Source organism: Dermacentor albipictus, chromosome 1 (genome assembly GCF_038994185.2).
Source record: "Dermacentor albipictus isolate Rhodes 1998 colony chromosome 1, USDA_Dalb.pri_finalv2, whole genome shotgun sequence".
NCBI lineage: Eukaryota > Metazoa > Arthropoda > Arachnida > Ixodida > Ixodidae > Dermacentor > Dermacentor albipictus.
The window spans coordinates 425,309,556-425,328,198 of NC_091821.1; the positions used below are offsets into that span (position 1 = coordinate 425,309,556).

At 46.4% G+C, this 18,643-nt stretch overlaps 1 long non-coding RNA gene across 1 annotated transcript in view; it reads left to right on the top strand.

Annotated features, from left to right (window-relative positions):
* LOC135896541 (uncharacterized) overlaps positions 1 to 18,643 on the top strand; it is a 60,965-nt gene that overhangs the window by 30,481 nt on the left and 11,841 nt on the right. Inside the window, exons 2-3 of the long non-coding RNA XR_010562736.2 lie at positions 6,723 to 6,874; positions 13,359 to 13,426. This is a non-coding gene — a long non-coding RNA (uncharacterized lncRNA). The remainder of the gene's footprint in view (positions 1 to 6,722; positions 6,875 to 13,358; positions 13,427 to 18,643) is intronic.

The following is an 18,643-nucleotide window of genomic DNA, read 5'->3' on the forward strand; positions in this document are numbered from 1 at the left end:
GATGTGCACAGCGCAGGAGAAGTGGGAGTGTCGAGCTGATAATACGCTTTGTCGTCGAAAGTATTGAGAATGATACGTGGGTGAAGGCGCTGAACACGACCTAGTGGTTCTCTGCGTAGTAAGAGTATTGAGCCGGGTTACGCACAAGCATAGCGGATTATCCAGGTACAGTGTTGAGGAAAGCAAACGGAAGAAGTAGAACCTTGCGACGTAGAAAAATAGGCGATGATGTAAAAAATTACTGTAGCGTTTGACTCAGTGGAGCAAGAGACGGGCACAACAACCGACATTTAGGGTGTTATGTCCATATCGCATTCAACGGTGAGCTTGGCAACTTTACTTGCAGAAGGGTCAGGCAGTGAGGCATGGGCAAGTGTTAAAACCGCCACTTTGGCTCGGGCACAGTCGATGATTGCACGATGGTGAGACAAGCCGAGAATGATGTGATGTGATCATGAAGATTGAACAAAAAATTCGATAACATAGACGTTGATGATTGTTCTTGCGGTGCTTTGAGCAAGCAGTGGTAGATGCTGTGCAGTCGCTTTTCGTAGAAACATACCAGACAACGGCGTTGTGGCTTTGTGGAATTTACGACAAAGCTTTTCGTCTATGACAGAAATGGCAGCCGCATTACCAATAAGCTCAGTTGCGGCAATCGGTTTTACGAAAACGTGTAATAAACTACGTGGCGACTGTGCAGGCCTTGTAGCAGTCGCGAAGCTTGCAGTTCGTGCCTGCGGAACTGCAGAAACTAGTTTCCCTCGCTGCGTGTATGGCGGCGATAGAAGGGGGAAGACGAGCGACAATGCGCTGCTGGAGAACGGTGGGTGCCAAAAGGGCATCGAGGAGATGGCGAAAAGTCTAGGTTAGGATGCATCGTGTGACCGGTAGCATCGTGGGAATAGCCATATCCAAGGGTCGCAACAGCAGGGTTAGCACATGGCATGCGACGATGGCAAAAACGCGTGTCATGGCTGGCGAAGCAGCAAGCAAGAAATGTGGGCTAGTTGTCGAATGTGCGCCAAGGGTTCTGAACGGGGCTTTGAGGCGGAATTGGAGGCGACGCGGGAGGTGGCACAGTTTGAGGTCGCGTTGGCTGCGGCCTAGGTCAGAGGTACAGCCACGGAAGGACATGGTTGAGTAAAAGGTAGCGAGCGACTTAGCAAGTTCATCGCAAATGGCCCGCCTAATCGGGGCAACAGGAGATGTGTCAGGCTGGAGAGGTCGATCGCTGTGAGGCAGCGTAGACAGTTGGCTTGCCACCTCCTCACGAATGAAATCCTTAATTTGAACGGAGAACCACGATTCGGGCGTGGAGTTGGAGGGAAGCATGAGGCCCGAGAGAATGTCACCAGTTGCAACAGTACTGTGCGCAAAGACCCCTTGTAAACGCAGCTCTTGGAAGCTCTGGCATAGCGTTACGACAGCAGCGACAGAAGTAGGGTATCGTGCTAGAAGAATTTGAAATGCGTCGTACTCGATGTCCTCGAGGGTATGCTTTACCTTGTATTCTTCACTCATGGTGGAATCGACGCGGGCGCTAATATCTACGACAGCCTCTATGTAGCTTGTGTAAGTCTCGCCGGGATGTTGAGCGGGCTGGCGAAGACGCTGTTCAGCACGGAGTTTTCGCAAGGCTGGGCAGATGAAGACTTCCGCGAATGCTGCCTTGAAAGTGGAACAGGTTTGTAGTTCCTGCTCACGATTATGGAACCAGTAATTCTCAAGGTCAGCAGGACAGAAGAGGTTGGTACGTAGCTTCGTGAGGCCATCCCACTTGTTGTGATCGCTGATACGCTCATAGGTAGAGAGCCAGTCTTCCACGTTACTCTCACTTGATCCGCCAAAGACGGGAGGGTCCCGCTGCCGCTGGACTGCGCGGCAAATGAGAGGAGCGGTGGATGTCCCGGCGGATTGTTGGGAGCCTAGGTCATCGTAGTGGCAGGAGCAGTTTGCAACGTTCGGCTGCGAAGTTCCAGGTTAAGGAATGGGGACTGCAGCACCTTCCACGAAATGTAGTATGAGGATTTATTAGAAGACCGTAGACACAATCAAGGTCGCACTGGCAGTCAACAAACGCTGATTGCGCGCACAGCCACAGACGCAAAAGCATTTTCTTCGTCCTACACTGCACTACACTGCACGTCTACGCTGCTCTATTATTACTACTGCTAGTACTCATTGTTTTAAAGTTCAAGTGTCAAGCTGCCGCACCAACTTGTACTTTCATTTATTCGTGCCAAACATGCCATCGGAATGAAATCACCTGCCCGCCCCATCGCCAGCATTTCTGATCAATCTACTTTCAAAACCCTGCATCTGCAACGATGTACAACTGTACCACTCCGCTCTGTAACGCCGCAATATCATTAAGAGTATTTGAAATAAACAAATAAATAAATAAACAAAAAAATAAAAAAACAAAAAATAAATAAATAGTGTTATTATAGTACAGTAAACGGTGGCGCTCTTGATTGGGTCATGAGCTGGCTCAATTTCTTGGTTACTAGGAACACGCTCGGATATGTGCCAGAAAATAAATGGACCGCGTATTAGCTCACTTATTTCCTTTCACTATAAGGAAATGGTTGTAGTATCCGATTTATGCTCCGTATGCAGCCCGGTAACTCAGCTTTCTATTGATGCCTATTTAGACTCTCTACGCATGGCGTAACACTGTTCCTAAAAGCGATTTTTGAAACACAGTCGTGCAAATTTACGTAGTATCCACAAAAACCGGAGCGTATCCTTGCGGCAGCATCGCAAGCCGTGGCTGAGCGGTTTATTCGCTCACTGCATTCCTTCCGCGTCCTGCTGACAGCGGTTCGATACCGTGCGGCGTAATATTTTTTTGACGCCACGTAGGACTGAATTCGGCAGTCTCCCACTAGATGGCCGTAACATAACACTCAATGTTTGGTTTCGGTTCTGGTTTCCTATAAAATGCTCTTCAAATGTTTTTTTTTACTTCCTTCAACGTAGCAACGGGTTGCTCATTTGTTAAGTCATCGCTTTTATAGTCAGGTTTGATTCCTTGGACAACATAACAAGCATTCGCATGTCTTTGTTCTACGTTAAAAAAAAAAAAAACTGTCGTGTCTTGTAGCATGGACATACTCAGGAATTCTGGACATTGCATCTTCGCCATTCTGCAGAACTTCATGGCAATGCACATGCTTAACTGAATGGGCAATATTTTAGAAACCTTTATTTCAATATATCGGACCAGTATCAACAAGTTTCAAATGACTGCGCCAAGAAGGCAGTCCGCTGTAACAACATATAAATTTATAGCACTTAGTCAGAACATTGGTAGTGCATTAAGGCAATGTTAAGGTAGGGGATGGGCGGTTATGTCACACGACAGGAGCAAATTGCTCTGCACCCTCTCGGCAGAGGGCACATTGACTTGAAGAAGCGCCAAATTTAAACCGTAAGGCGATTTATTACAGCTGTGGTTTGAATGGTGATTGCAGAGCGAGTGTCATACAGTCTGCTTACACGCGCATGTTTTTGCGAGGCAGCAGGGAAGGAGAGGGAGTGTATACGGCTGTGGAATGTTGTGGGTGAACGCCAAAATTTGTCCCGATAAGATTCAGTACACGCGAGACTGCGTCACGCGGCTGAGGTGCTTTTCGCTAAGTGCGTCACAAAGCCTGATGCGGCGAGCGTTCCAAAAAACTACCGACATAAGTTAAAATAATGTTGGGGCTCATAGAAAGCGTCGTAAACACCTCCCAGTACGACGCACTAACTCAAATAAGCTACGCCAGGATGGCCGAGCTGTTTTTCGCCAACTGCGTCACAAGTCTCGGTTCCGTGCCGTAAAAGCCAAAATTGCTTGAAATGTGTCGCAGACTGAAACAAAATTTGTCACCTTGCCATAGTCCACAAGTGCAGTGGTGCCGTGTCGGAGTGCAGAAGGAATGCAAGAATACGCTGGGAGCCCAACAAGCCCTCTACATACGATATAGACGGGTGACCGTACAGGTGAACTTCACATGCGCAGTAGGCCTCGCTGGCTGCGGCGGCCTGTCTGGTACATGACGCAAGCAGAACTGTCGTGCCTGGCGTGCCATCAGCTTGTTGCTAGGTAACGCAAGAAAAATAAGTTGCAAAGTATCAGTTCATTTATGCGCAAAACCTTTTAGTTCTAGAGGGAAAGAATAAAAATGAAATGTCTGTAAGTTCATTTCACATTCTATATTTTTGCGATGTTCGCTTCAACTGACGGATGGAAACAACACTAGGGGTGACGTTTTTCCTGTTTGAAGTTTTAGCCCGAGTGTCCCCTCTTGTTGAATTTCTTTCTCTGTGTTAAAACATTGAACTGCTTGCCTTCGAAGAAACACCCTCAATAAAAATCGAAGGCGGTCTGGCCACCAGGAACACGCTCAAGAAGCCATACTATTGACATCAGAAAAGGCTTGGTGCGCTTAGGTTTACTTTACAGACGTTGTTGTTCTGCATCAGTTACGCTTTCTAAGAGCTTTTAATTAGAAAATATTTGTTCGCATAGTTCTTACAGAAGTATGTTTATTCAGAATCTCATGGCTGGGCTAGATAATCTCGAGGATGGGCTCCAAACTACTCATTTTCTTTAGCAATTTAAGAACAATAATTGAAAATATAATTAACGTCGCTTCGTTAATTACGCAGACAGCGCCTCAACTTACTTCATATTTAGAGGTGACCAATATGAGCACTCGAATGATAAAATGATGTCACCAAGATTTATATTGGTTTAATATTTTTATTATGTACAGTTAAAGCAGCCGGTGTATTGATAGGGCAGTAGGCTTCTTATGAAGCACGTTTGAAATCTTCGACAGATCTTTTCCCACAAATAAAGTCGGTGAACTTAGGGCAACGCTGTGGGAGACACTGAGTTGGCGTTTCGACAAGATGCTGCTCCGCCTACTTTCGGCTTTTTCATGCATCTAACTCGAATTGGGACCTCAATGTTTGTGCTCAACTTATCCGGGAAATGTTTTGGCACCACCCGAAATTGGTTTCGGCCGTAAGTGATCAATATTTTCCCAGTTAAGGACTTTGAAACTTCTCCGTTTGGCTAGGTCGAACTAAGCCTGACACAGTCGCTTCGGCGGCCGCGAATAGGCATAGGCACGAATACGCCGAGCAGCCTTGTGGCGGCCTCCCAGCCGACTACTGGGCTTCACCGCAGCCTCAACCTGCCCTTTACGAGCAGTGGAATTCCAAGAGGCCCAGTCCATGGAATTTGCTTCGACGAGCCAAAATGCGACAATGTCCTACTGCGCCACATAAGCATTGGACGACCCGTACTCCAACTGGCAAATGAACCTGACTCGACGACAGAAGAAGTTGATGAGCGTAGAAGCGATATGAGGAGCGGAGAACCACTATTCAACCACCTGCCAAACAACAGCCGAATACTTCGCCCCGTGGTGGGCGTCCACAGAGTGTGGGGCGGTATAGGAGAAGCTCCGACTTTTCAGGGGAACAGCGGAGTCCCGTGCCTTGAAGATAATTTTCTACGACGTCAATGGCGTCTTGTAGGGCAGTTTCGATTTGGCCATCACTGCCTTTTGCACTCCAGATGGTAATGTCGTCGGCGTATATGTTGTGTTCAATGCCGTCGAGCTTTTGTAGTTGTTGTGCTAATCCGATCATAACCAGATTAAACAGTATTGGGGAAATGACAGAGCCTTGCGGTGTGCCCGTGCTGCCGAGGGAGAGTTCCTCCGATAGAATGTCTCCGACCGACAGGAAGGCCTTCCAATTGGATAGAAAGTCCCTTACGTTGTTGTAAGAGCGTTCTCCAAAGTTGAGCAAAGAGATACGTTCGAGGATGGTGGAGTGCCTGATGTTATCGAAGGCGCGTGAGAGAGAAAGAGTGCAAGTGAGAGAGAAAAAATTATTTACAGGAAGGCAGATAGGTCGGCCTCAGCTAGAGCTAAACGCAGTGTATATTATGAAGCAAATAGGTAAATTCCCAGCGAAATGAGCTCCTTGGCTAACAGCTTTAGAGGTATCAATAATAAAGTACTATTTGCTATGAAACAAAACATTAGCATGGGGGCTGCAGTCGTTACAAGTGGCAAGCTGATTGGCATGAAAAGGTAACGGAGAAGCTACATCTATTCTGCCTCGTGTTCGCAATAAAGGGCGGCTCTGTCGGTACTGGCCCGAGCCATTTAGTGGAACTTATAGCTTAATCTTTTTTAAGTACCACCAGTCAAACATCCGACCCAAATAAGAGTGGTGAACAAAAGGAAAAAAAAAATAGTACACCACTGCCTTTGTGCAATATCACAGTGGGACATTAATACAACAAAAATACAGCATTACCACTTCAATAGGGTAATATTATACAGAATATAAAATAGTAATGCAGAGTAACACACCACGAACGCAGTCACACATCACTAAAGAAAAGTAACACATTTGCGGTTTAATGCGCTGAAACGATTCAAATGCTAACCTTACGAGCAGTGTGGATCAAAGGTTAAAACTAAATCGCGAGTTTCAACATTTACAATGTGAGCAGGAAGGTGGTTCCGATTACGTGCGGTTGAAAAAAAAAGTGCATGGAACAATTTTTTTCTGAACTTGGCACATATGCACAGCCGGTTCAGTACAAGACTTTTGTACACCTGCTGTTCCACAAAAGGCTACTTGCTATTCCACAACTGCTGGCCTCGTTTCATTGGCGTTCTTGACTTCCCTTGCATATGCAGGTGTTTGAGATCTTCCCAAACGCCGTTGCTGTGTTTGATGCAGACGAAGACGGAGATTTAGACTGTGTGGTAGTTGTGCGGCAACACCTTGATCAAAACAGCAAGACTGCTAGCTACTTGTGGCTACTGCCGTCCCTGAACGGACGTCAAGCGTAAGTTGTGTGGTTAAATGTGTGTATACTGTGAGCGGTTTATTATATACGTGAGGAAAAGAATTGGAATAAGGTGGCACATAATTTTTCCTTAGGCTGAGGCACAAAATTTAGAGCTGTTAGAATGAAAAATTTAACCGAATGCGAATGCTGAAGAGAAACGTGGTCTGGATATGTGTGTACGATTACGAAAAATCTAATCGAATCAAATACGAGTATTCGCAAAGAACGAGCTGTAAATATCGCATAATTCCAATTTTTAATCATAGTGAAATATTCAGATTACGAATACTTTGTTCGGCAGAAAAGACTTATTGATGTTATTTGACACATATTGTTACGGAGGGTTAAAAGAAGAGAGAGGACGAAGAAGATTGCGACACGCTGGCTGCTGCGTGTTGTTGCTAGTAGTACATCTTAATCCCATTGACTCTGCTTATATATACATTGCAAAGACAGTCTGCCTATACTCCTAACATCCCCGTAACAACATAATGCCGTTATCACCAAATTTCGAACTGAGCTGAAAAGCCTGTCAACGCAAAAAAAAAGAACTAAGCCCGCAATTATAGGGTGGAATTATCGTAAATTTGCGAAGCTTAAGCTCATCGGTAAGAGTAGCGTACTGCCATTATTTTGTGCGCTGCTTTCGCACGCGGCTGGGGCGGAACGCTTACCCTTGTTTGCGGAAAATCCACTTCCGGACTGTGAGGAACCGTATTGAAACCGCTTCGCATTAAGCAAAGGTGGTGATATCTGCTACACCGCGACGTCGAAAGTAATGAAACGAATAAATAGCACGGCACAATATATTTGTGGTAGCGTGTGGTTCTCAATAAAGTAGCTACGCGCAATTCTACGGCACAGTGCATCGTTTCAAAGGAATCCATGCATGGTGTGGACAGGGAAATTGTAAAATGGTTTCCCGACATAAAGACAGCGAATTGGATGGCTGCTTACTGCAAGAAATGATCGTTCAACGAAAAGAGCCATAGTAAATAAGTGGTCTCCTCCATGCTTTTGTTCAAAAAATGGCTGTGGCTAAGCTAAGGTTAAGCCCAGGATGCGAAGCATACTAGCCTTTATTTCAACGCGACAGCGTTAAGGAGCTCGTGTCGCAGAAAAGCCGGTGTCGTCGGCGTCGGCTCAGGCGTGCGGCGCTTGCTCAGGCGCACATTTCGTTGTCGCGCCGAACGCTGCGTTGCTTGACGCTCACAGCGTCCGATGCGGGCAACGACGCCGCGAGCGACGGCGCGAGTTGGAGCCCCGCTTCTCCTCTGTCGTGACGTCACGGTGTCACGTGGTATTGAAGGCGACACCGCCGCGCCTGAGGAGCTGGGTTGAGCTCTAGTAATATGCTTCGCATAAAACTGGCGCATCTGCACAACAACCGCGGTTCTCTCAAAGCAAAGTGATTCGGAAGAGTCTTCACTTGCACCAGTCTTTCTCCCTGTAGACTAGAAAACGCTCTTGTTGTTTCTTATGGTATTCGAACGCAAGAATTATTGGGCGAGTTCTTATAGGTACTTGTCTAACCCAATGCAAATTCAAGAGCAAATACTTTTCGATTGGTACTTGAGATTTTGGATACTCTCACATCCGTAACATAAAGCCACCTGTAGGTGAAATTAGATGGTATTTTATTTGTTTTATTTAAGTGTCGACGTAACACTAGGTATGTTTGTTCGAAGGCGACGTATTGAAAGCGATAGCAAGGTTTAGCGTAGCGCTGAAGGCATCAACGAACGCTGGCCGATGATGAGGAGCCTCACCAGCTGCATCGCAGGCGTCGTACTTGGATTATGTGCGCGATGAGACCAAAGGGAAACTATTCGTACTTTCAGTAAGAGCTCAAAGAAAACATTACACATATTTTACTCGAGGTAAAACAAAGATGGACAGCTAGTGACGATACCCATAGTATTGCAGGTAGTGAGCGCTAGCTAGTCCGCATTGCGTTTCTTAAAGTTTTAAGGCGAAAGCCTGTAGATCTCTGATTGAAGGTTTGTGAACAGAAAATATGACGTGAACCAAGGAAGGCCAGAGGCGATCCAAAGCATGTCCACCCCTATATAAGAGAATGACTAGCCAAGTTATCTAATGAATCGTTAGTGACTGAATTAGGGTGGATTAAAGAGAATTAATGTGGATTAGGGTGTAATAAGGAGGATTAAGGCGGATTAGGGTGCAATAAGGTGGATTAAGGTTGATGAAGTATTAAAACCGATTAGCACGATTGAGGTGGATTAGGGTGCACTGACCAGGATTAGGGAGGATTAAGGCGGGTGAAGGAGGATGATGATATATTAGGGTAAATTAAGGTGGATTGGGGTTGATGGAGGTGGATTAGAGTGTATTAAGGCTGATTAAGGTTATTAAGCAGGATTAAAATGTATGGATATGGATTAAGGTGTATGAAAGATGATTAAGGTGGATGAAGGACGATTAAGGTGGATTAAGGTGAATTAGGCTTGAAGAAGGAGTATTAAGGCTGATTATGATAGATTAAGGTGTATTAAGGAGGATTATGGTTTTAAAGGGTAGTGTAATAAACCTTAATTCATTCTAATCCTTCATCCACCTTAATCGACCTTAATCTTCCTTAATGTACTTTAATCCATCTCAATTCACCTTCATCCTCCTTCATCGAATTCAATCCACCCTAATCCTACTCCATTCACTTTAATCCGCCTTAGTCCACCATATTCCTCCTTAGTGCCCTTTTATCCACCTTAATCCATTTCCATCGACCGCAATCCACCCTAATACTTCTTAATCCACCACAATCCTTCTCAATTCACTTTAATCCCCCTAATCCGCCATAATCCTTCCTAAGGCACCTTAATCAGCGACTTCTGTGCACACCGGTCAGCGACTTCTGTACACATCGTAGTAGTGCGTTGCTTTGTACTTACTGTTGTTGCCCCCTATGTAAAGCCGGCCGGGCTTTTAGGATGTTTGAATAAACAAATAAATCTACCTTCATTCACCCGAATCCACCTCCATCGGCTTTAATGCACCTGAATTCTCCTTAATATACTTTAATTCCCCTAATACATCCTAATTCATCTTAATTCAATCACTAATCATTCATTACTATATTTTCTAATCAGTAATCATCTCTTACACACATCTGCAAATGGTTTTGTTCGCTTCCGGCCTTGCTTCGGACACGTGATATCTTCTGTAGCTCACAACGCGACCTTGAAAGAGAGATCTAAGGCTTTGGCTTAATACACAAAGGGATCTGCCACAAGCAATACGACATCAGCCGCACAATGTAAAACATCTCATCATGTGGCAGAAAAATTGTCCGGAGTATAAAACTCGCCTGAAAGCTCCTATTATATCAATATACACCGTTCATACGACTTTAAGAAAATATCAACCTCCTCATAAACGTTGCCTACAACATTATCGATGTTATCAGCATTTCTCAAAATTTCCCACAATAATGGAGCGTGAAAATGGCCCAAAATAACATGCCTCCATAGAATGCTGAGGCCCGTTCGCGGGAGCCCAGGAGATACAGCGTGCCGTGCGCAGCCGGCGGGCCAGTATAATCGAGGAGGTAGGCGCCGGGAGGAGGAGAGTCTTGCGACTTTCAAGTCATCAAGACGCTTTAATCGGGAATAGTGTCGCTGTATTATGCTCCCGCAGGGAGCAGAGTTGCGCATATGTTCGGCATATGTTCCAGCAATGCAGTGAAGCCACTCCTCCCGCGCGCCGGAGGCATATGCCGCGCGGTGTTCCATTTTCTTTTTTGACCGCTGGTCGCGAGCTAAGTGCAACAATTGATTACAAGCGCTGAGCAAGACGGCACTTCTTAATGCAACCTACACCTGAACCATTGAAGTAGCGGGAAAATGGTAGGGTTTCAACCCCCCGAAATAAAATATTGTATTTACATATATACACACATATATGCAAACACATGCGCGACCGTGCCTCTAAGTGGTAGGACCCCCTCGATTACCCGAAATAATATCCTTACTGGGCCCGTGGCTCGAACAGCTCAATAGATCACGTGAAAACACGCGTTGCATTGCAACAAAAAGTGGTACAATCATTTTCAGCATGCTATGAAGTTTTCTCGCTGAGGCCGGAAGGGAAGAAATGTTTGAAAGGGTGTTTAAAGAAAGCATCACACACCTAGTTGAACAATTAAGTGAGCGCATTTTGGCTACCGGAACCTACCGATATATGATCGTCGCCAAGTGAACTATCGTGCCTGCAGTTATGTCAGGGACCGTTAACAGAGCGCCATTTATCACTAACCGCCATTCACTGCGGCTGCACGTTTACGGTATAAGCGGGGTAGACACGTATGTTTAAACACAATTCAAATGTTCACATTCGCACATCTTGTGCAATACTTATTTTTACGTTTGGTTCATACTGCAGACCAAACAGCTGCTTCGTAGCAGCAAATCTGCAAGTGTAAAAAGATTCAAGATGCAAGAGCTTGTAGATCAAATTTATTTCGTACGAGGGAATGGATAACTAACGGCGGCAGGCAGCAGGGCAAGAGTGGTTCTTGGAGCTTTGGGGGGTAGAATTCAAAGCAACTAGAAAGGCAATAAGCTATTAAGAGTAACAACAGGTTACTTTTATTGCACTAATTAGATCAAGATACCAAATTTGCAAAGTAATTATTCACACATTGCAGACTGTAAAATGATAAAAGATTTTCTTGATCGCGTCATACTACTCAGGTTAATTTAAAATAACACAATGCTTACTAAACATACAGGCCGAATTTTACATTCCTCATGTGACCAACGCTGATCGAGCAAGCAAGAAATTGCGGGCAGTAAATGCTGAAGCTATCACAGCCTTCTCATAAGCGGGAACGCGCGAGGTGTTCGCTTATTACAAAGCAATGAACAGCAGCACATCAATCAACATTACATAAAAATTAGAACGCCGACAATAAAAAAAATAAACCGAAGATAGAAAAACCAGGGTGCACGGGCAAATTGTGTCTGCCAGCATTTACCTCTGTTTTGAACGCACTATTCTAGACCCGCATAGTCAGGACAATCGTCCAAGCAACAAATCGAATTAGGCGACTTGGTAAGTTAACATTCTTGGCGTATATGTGGAGCGCGACACAGTTGTGTCATTCGCCCTTTGTCCCATGTCTGTGTCGCGCTGCACATATAGGCCAAAATTCGTACCCTTGAACAACTTCTCATGTCAGGCGTACGCATCTCAGCGTTCACAGGGGCGTTAGTCGGGATAAATTTATCTTTAGTGTAAGCAAGGCGAACGCACCTCGCATATCCGGGTCCCTTTCGGAGCCATCAGGTCTCGGCCCATATGCAGTAGCCATACTAGTCGCAGGCGCATGTCTGTCCGCCCGGACGGCACCGCGTAAAAAGCTTTGCCCCCGTTGGTTTGTGCAGTTTGGTGCGCTGCATCCCATCATACTCGAATACAAGTGTTAATGTAATGTGCTTCGTATCACTTGACCAAAGTCGTTGACTTAATATCGTCGAATATCGCAGCTGCAACCCGGAAGCGATGAATGTAACACACGCTCGATGGTCCGCTGATTTCAATGTCGATGGCACTGACCGAAACGACCAATCGGCGTCGCGCCCGTTATGTTGGCTTGGCAGCGGCGCAGTCGTGGTTCTTTATTCTATGGCGCAATTGTACATTTCACGTCATTTTGCACCACGTGATGGCTCTCCGCGAATAGGCGTGCCAGTGGGTCAAAAAAATTGTGCGCAACTCTGGTCCCTGCGGGAGCATGCACAGGAACACTAATCGGGAAGCGCGAAAAAGGGGTCTCGCTAGAGTAGCGGGTTCGTATCTTAATCGTTTTGACTGTGAGAATACGTTGTGTCGCTGTATATATTCAATGCTAAGCGCATTACCGTCAACATTCGCTGTTAGATTTGTTCTGCCGAAATTTATCAAGACGCATTGCAGTATTTGTGAAGTTTGATTAACGTGCGTTTGTTTCTTATGCAAGTGCTGGTGTTCGAGCATGTGTGAAGGCCAACGACGTTCTTATGGTCATTTTACGTGTTCTTAAAAAAAAACAGTAATTTTCAGTGCGTTCATGTGTCAGTAAACAACGATCTTTGAAGACTCTTTCTTTTCACTGCCGTAATTCTGGATCGTTTCCAGAGTGGGCTGTGACTTCAATACGCACTGCAACACTATCTGGTTCGGTAGGTATAGGAGAAACGGTGGGGCCAAGTTGGCATCTGTAATCTGGTGAACATGGAAAGGAGCATCTTGGGCCGTGCGCCAGACATTTTTACAAATGTCATTGCCTGCATAAAGCATTCCTTGGGAATATAAAGGGGGAGAAATATCTAAATAATAAGGTAAGATGAACGCCTCCGCTTTTTTGAGAGAAGTATATGATTGTGTCCTTTGAAAAAAGAAATACAGTGGGTCTCAAAGGTATGTGGTTGTATTTTGCCTGAGAGGTGCATAACAGCTTATATTGTGACGTATCTTTCAGCGAAAACCACACCAACTATTTCAAGGAAGGATCAACACCTGACAAACCTGTTTTCGTAACGGACGACGGTAAGTATGAAATGAGTAGGTGTGTGAATGCTGCGTAAGTGCCCACTGAGTTCGCTGTTCAGTTTTGCAGCCGCTAATTGGCTGGAAATTAACTGGCGAGTATGAAACTGGCCTTTCGGCGCCCGTTTCATTCTCGCTTGTACCCAAGATGAGACAATCTGCCCTTCAGCAGCACATGAACTGAGCTTGCCCATTAGTTTAAAATTTATTAAATGCATGCCCCTTCCCCGCTCCTGCACGCAATGATTTGTTTAGGCATGTGAATACAATGTTTGACGTGTGAGCTGTTTGTGCAAAGCTTATGGAAGGGATCCAATTTACAGCAAAGCTCTTCAGCTGGAACGTTTTCTTGCCGCGACAGTGAATGCCGATGGTGGTGTGCGGCGGCGTGATTGATATCACATGCCAGCCAAAGAACGGCCCTAAGCGGAGCCTGCGTCGGCGCCCCTAATTTCCTCGAGAAAGTAAATAGTTAAAGCTTAAAATAATACCGACCTTGCGCATACCTTACAAGAACAGACAACTACTTCTTTTGCGCAGCTTATCTGAACGAGTAATCTGTAATCTTTCTATCTCCCGCGTCACTTTTCACCGGCTCCGCGTTCCAGGTTAGCCAGGAGGGGCCCAAATCGTCATGTTGATTGGTTTTCATGTCTTGCTTAGCTATGATCAGTTTTGGTATCTCTCCGGATTTCGCCTACCTTTTCTTATCTGACCAAATAGATCTCTTAGTATTTTAGCTTTTGTGGGAGATGACGACGAAGTGTTTTTTGATAAAGCGCTGTTCTTCCTAGTTCCGGTTTATTTCTGTGAAAATCTAAGTTCATCCGCTGGTCCTCGCCCCCTGCTCGGTCGTGATGGAAGTGGAGGACCCCGCACGTCTGCCGGCGATGGCGGCGTCAGCGGCGACCGCCTCCAGGAGGAGAATCGGTAAGCAGAGCGACAGCGAGGACACCCACGTTTACTCTCTGAGCAGTGAGAACACTACCGATGATGACTTCCAGCTTGTGAAGAGCCGCAGAGCGAAGAGAAGGAACACCAGGACGTCCTCATCGTCAAGCACGCAAACAGTAAGACGCACGCAGAGGCCGGACGCCAATACATTCATATTTGTGCCCCTGCTTCCCACCGCCCACATGAAGCTACTTAGTAGGCAATTTGTGTCGATGTCACAGGAAGCCCTGGTGCCAAATGAAATATCAGACATTCGAGTGAACACCCGAAAAAAATCTACTGGCGGTTGATCTCCAGCATGCAGCTGCTATGACCACTCTACGCAGCATAGCGGACCTCGATGGCACTCAGGTGCGCTTTTACGTCCCTCAGGGATCTCACGTAGTCACCGGCGTTATCTATGACGTAGCCGTCGCCATCCTTAACAACGACTTGACAATTCTTATCAAGTCGGCCAATGATGAGGTCATTGTTGATGTTAAGCGGCTAGGCAATTCACGGCGTGAAGATTGCATTCAAGGGTAAATATATACCCTCGCATGTTAAAGTGGGACACTTCAGACATGCAGTGCGGCCTTTCATTGCGAAACCTCTTCAGTGCCGCAAATGCATGAAACTAGGACACGTGAGCAGTGTCTGCGAAAGTCAGGCGGCATGCCCCTGCTGTGAAGAGCCCCACGCTGCAGATAAATGTGGCGCTACAGTAATGAAGTGTTCAAACTGCGGAGGGTCACAGGAAGATTCACGGCAGAAATGCCTACATGTTAAGAAGGAAATTGACATCTTGAAAGAGATGGCGAGAGATCATTCATCTCATCGCGAAGCCGCCAATTAAATCAGGAAGCGATGTTCCTGTCGCCGGCGCTCCTCAAAAAAGGCTGTTGCCTCTGCGATGCGCATGCCACTTCCTACAACATCACCTCCTCCCCTACCACCCATGCCAGACACTGTGGAAAGGACGTCGAAGAACAAGGCCACTGAGAGGACCACATCTGCAAAATCTTGGCCGGCTCTACCGAAACGACAGCATACACCAACAGAATCACAGCAACCTTCTGCTGGACTAACCCCGACGTCTGAGGTCGATGATTTGTGCGACCAAGACAAGCAGGTGGCTGATATGCTGCAATCGCTAATTAATACAATGCGCATCATACTGAACAAGCTGCAAACACCAGCAGCTCGAAGCGCTCTGCAAATACTGGATGCAATAAATCCAGTGCTTGCTAGCATCGTTTAAGCGTCACGGCTCGACCAATAGTGCCTTGAAGTTCAAAGTGCGTCGATCTTTCAGTGGAATGCCAGGGATCTACGGACCCGTATAGCAGACTTTCGCTAATTCATTTTTAGAAATCGCTACCACTTGCTGGTCATTTGCGAACCAAATACGTCATCTCCACTCAGACTGTCCGATTACGAATCTTTCGTCTCGTCCACATGCAGTGCGAGCACGAAAGTAATCATCTACATCCGCACTGACATTACATGTGTCACAAACAGGGTAGGACCTCATGACAACCAGTATGTCGGCCTGAATGTCCAAAAAGAAGGATGTGTCCTTTACACTAATTGGCGCCTATATATCCCCAGCGGGTCACTTTGGGGGCGAACGACTGAACAAAATATTACTAATGAACAATGGCCCCTGGCTTATCACAGGTGACTTTAACGCGCATCACCAGCTATGGGGAAGCACTAAAATTGACTCTAAAGGCAGGAGTCTTGCCTCCTTTGCTGCTAACCATTTGTGCTGTGTGAATGACGGCAGCCCTAAATTTCTGCGAGGCACAACCTATAGTAGCTGCTTGGACTTTGCTGTCACGGCGCTTTGTCTCAAGCGTCCAATGGTTTACGGATATAGAAACACATGAAAGTGACCATAATCCAACCTACTTAAAGATTAGAGGAGTTGAGCAACGCTCCTCTACTGTCTTGCGTAGAGTTTATTGGTCAAAGTTTGAGAAGGATATGAATGACGCATGTTGGGAAGGCCTTTCGCACACTATCGAAGATGCAATCACAGATGCATTGAAAACATCCACCTGCTCGCTTACAAGGTGAGCAAGGTGAACAGACTTGGACATAAAACTGGAGAGGGTGCGTGCGGCACGCCAACAGGTGGAGAGTAGGGATCGGTGCAGGAAGTCCGTCTTGGATCTGAGGGCTTAACGACGCATTCAAAAGAAAGTCCAGTGCCGTATGGTTAAATTGGAAGATAAACGATGGAAAACTTTCCGCCAGTCGTTTGATCCCAGAAAATAGCTCTCGCACATATAGAGAACGGATCGGTCTATATATATAGGAACGGAACGGAGGGGTCTTTGCTCATCGCCACATCAAAGGAAGCCCTTTGTTGCTCCGGCCCTCTACCAACTCCACTCAGAACTTCAAGTGCCTGAAGAGTTCTGTGCACGCGTTGCTGGGTCCGCGGCGATCATTACTGACGCAGCACTGAATGAAATCGCATAGGCACGTGTAGCAGAAATGAACATGCTATTTTTCACTCGAAGAGCTCGCGGCTGCGTTGGTGACCAGCAGGTCTCCTTCGTCACCAGGACCTGATGGCATGACGTATACTGCTCTATGCCACCTTGGACACGACGCAGGTGATGAGCTGCTCAACTACTAGAATGAGTCTTGGCAGAGCGGCGCCGTTCCTAAACAATGGAAATAAAGCCGCTTGATCCCCATTCTGAAACCCGGAAAGTCTCCGCTTGAGCTTTCATCATATCGTCCGATTGCGCTCTCGAGCTGCGTCGGCAAAGTGATGGAAGCAATGATTCTTGCTCACTTGGAATAGTACCTAAAACGATTTAGCATCTATCCAGATGCTTTGACTGGCTTTAGTCGAAGTCTGATCTCGCTTGAGGCTGTTAGAGTTGGTGGCCGGATGTATCAATGGATCCGGGACTATTTGACTGAGAGGTGCTTTTTCTTACTGACCGAAGATGGCCCAACTTCAGAACAACACCTGCCGCGGTGTGTCGCAGGGTGGAGCGTCGAGCCCTATTTTGTTCAACCTCGTCCTGGTAGGACTAGCGGAGTACTTACCACAGACAGGTCTTATCTCCATATACGCCGAGGACATTTGCTTCTGGGCCTCTGCGGTGACTCGCCCTCAAGTACGAGCCAGGATTCAGCGGGTGGCAACCATGACGGCGTCATATCTCCGAGAACAAGGCCTCAGTATGTCTACTGAATAGTGCGCATTGGTTGGTTTTACGCGCAAACAAATGTCATTGTATCCTGTTTCAATCAATGGTCAAGCTGTATTCTATGTTAAGATGCGTCGCTTTGTGGGTGTAATCATTGACCACAAGCTCTCGTGGAGCCCTCACTGCGTCTATCTTTCTTTCTTCTTTCTTTCTTTATTTGTTTCCATTGCTAAATACAATGACGGGGGCTAAGATAAAAGCTGCAATGAGGCAGCTTGTGGTGCCCTTGAGGTACCCCAAGTTAGTTGCCATCGCTCAGGTCTTCAAGTTACTCTGCGTGAAAAACTGGGCTACACCAGTCCATTCTATGATGCAGCTGTACAGGGTACGCTTTCTCGGACTCCTACGTTACAGTCTACCAGTGTTGTCAAATGCTTGCAAATCGAACGTTCGCGCTTTGGACAGCTCACAAGGTCAAGCCTTACGCGCGTGTTTAGGGCTGCCTCGTTGCACCTCAACAGCAGCAACAATTGCCATCGCGGGAGACCATATGATCCAGACACATGTAGCTGTCGACTCTCTCAGAGCGCACATTCGTGATCTGCCAAGGATCCCCGACCATTATGTGGCCTCCCTAGCAGCCGAGAGACCTCAAGCAACCTTTTCAGGAGTTATTAGCGCTCATCAAGAGTGCATACCGTCATCTTTTACACAGGCGGCAAAGCCTTAATCTCCCCTGCGGTGCCTGCGACAGCTTCAGGTGAATTTTGATATTCTTGGAACCACGAAAAAGTCCATTCATCCATCGCCGGCTCTGAAGCAACTTACGCTTCTATTACTGCACCAGACGCATCATGACCACATACATATGTATACCGATGGTTCGACCTCACCTACCAGCTCAACTGTCACATTCGTTGTTCCAGCTAAGCAGGTTACAGTTAGATTCAAATTGTCACACATGACTAAATCTACGTCGGAAGAACTTGCAGCTCTCCATGCCGCTATGAAGTACGTCATCGAAGAGCCAATAGAGAAATGGGTAGTATTTTGTGATTTTAAGGCAGCTCTTCACTCTATCAAGTCTGCATTACATCACATAACTTAC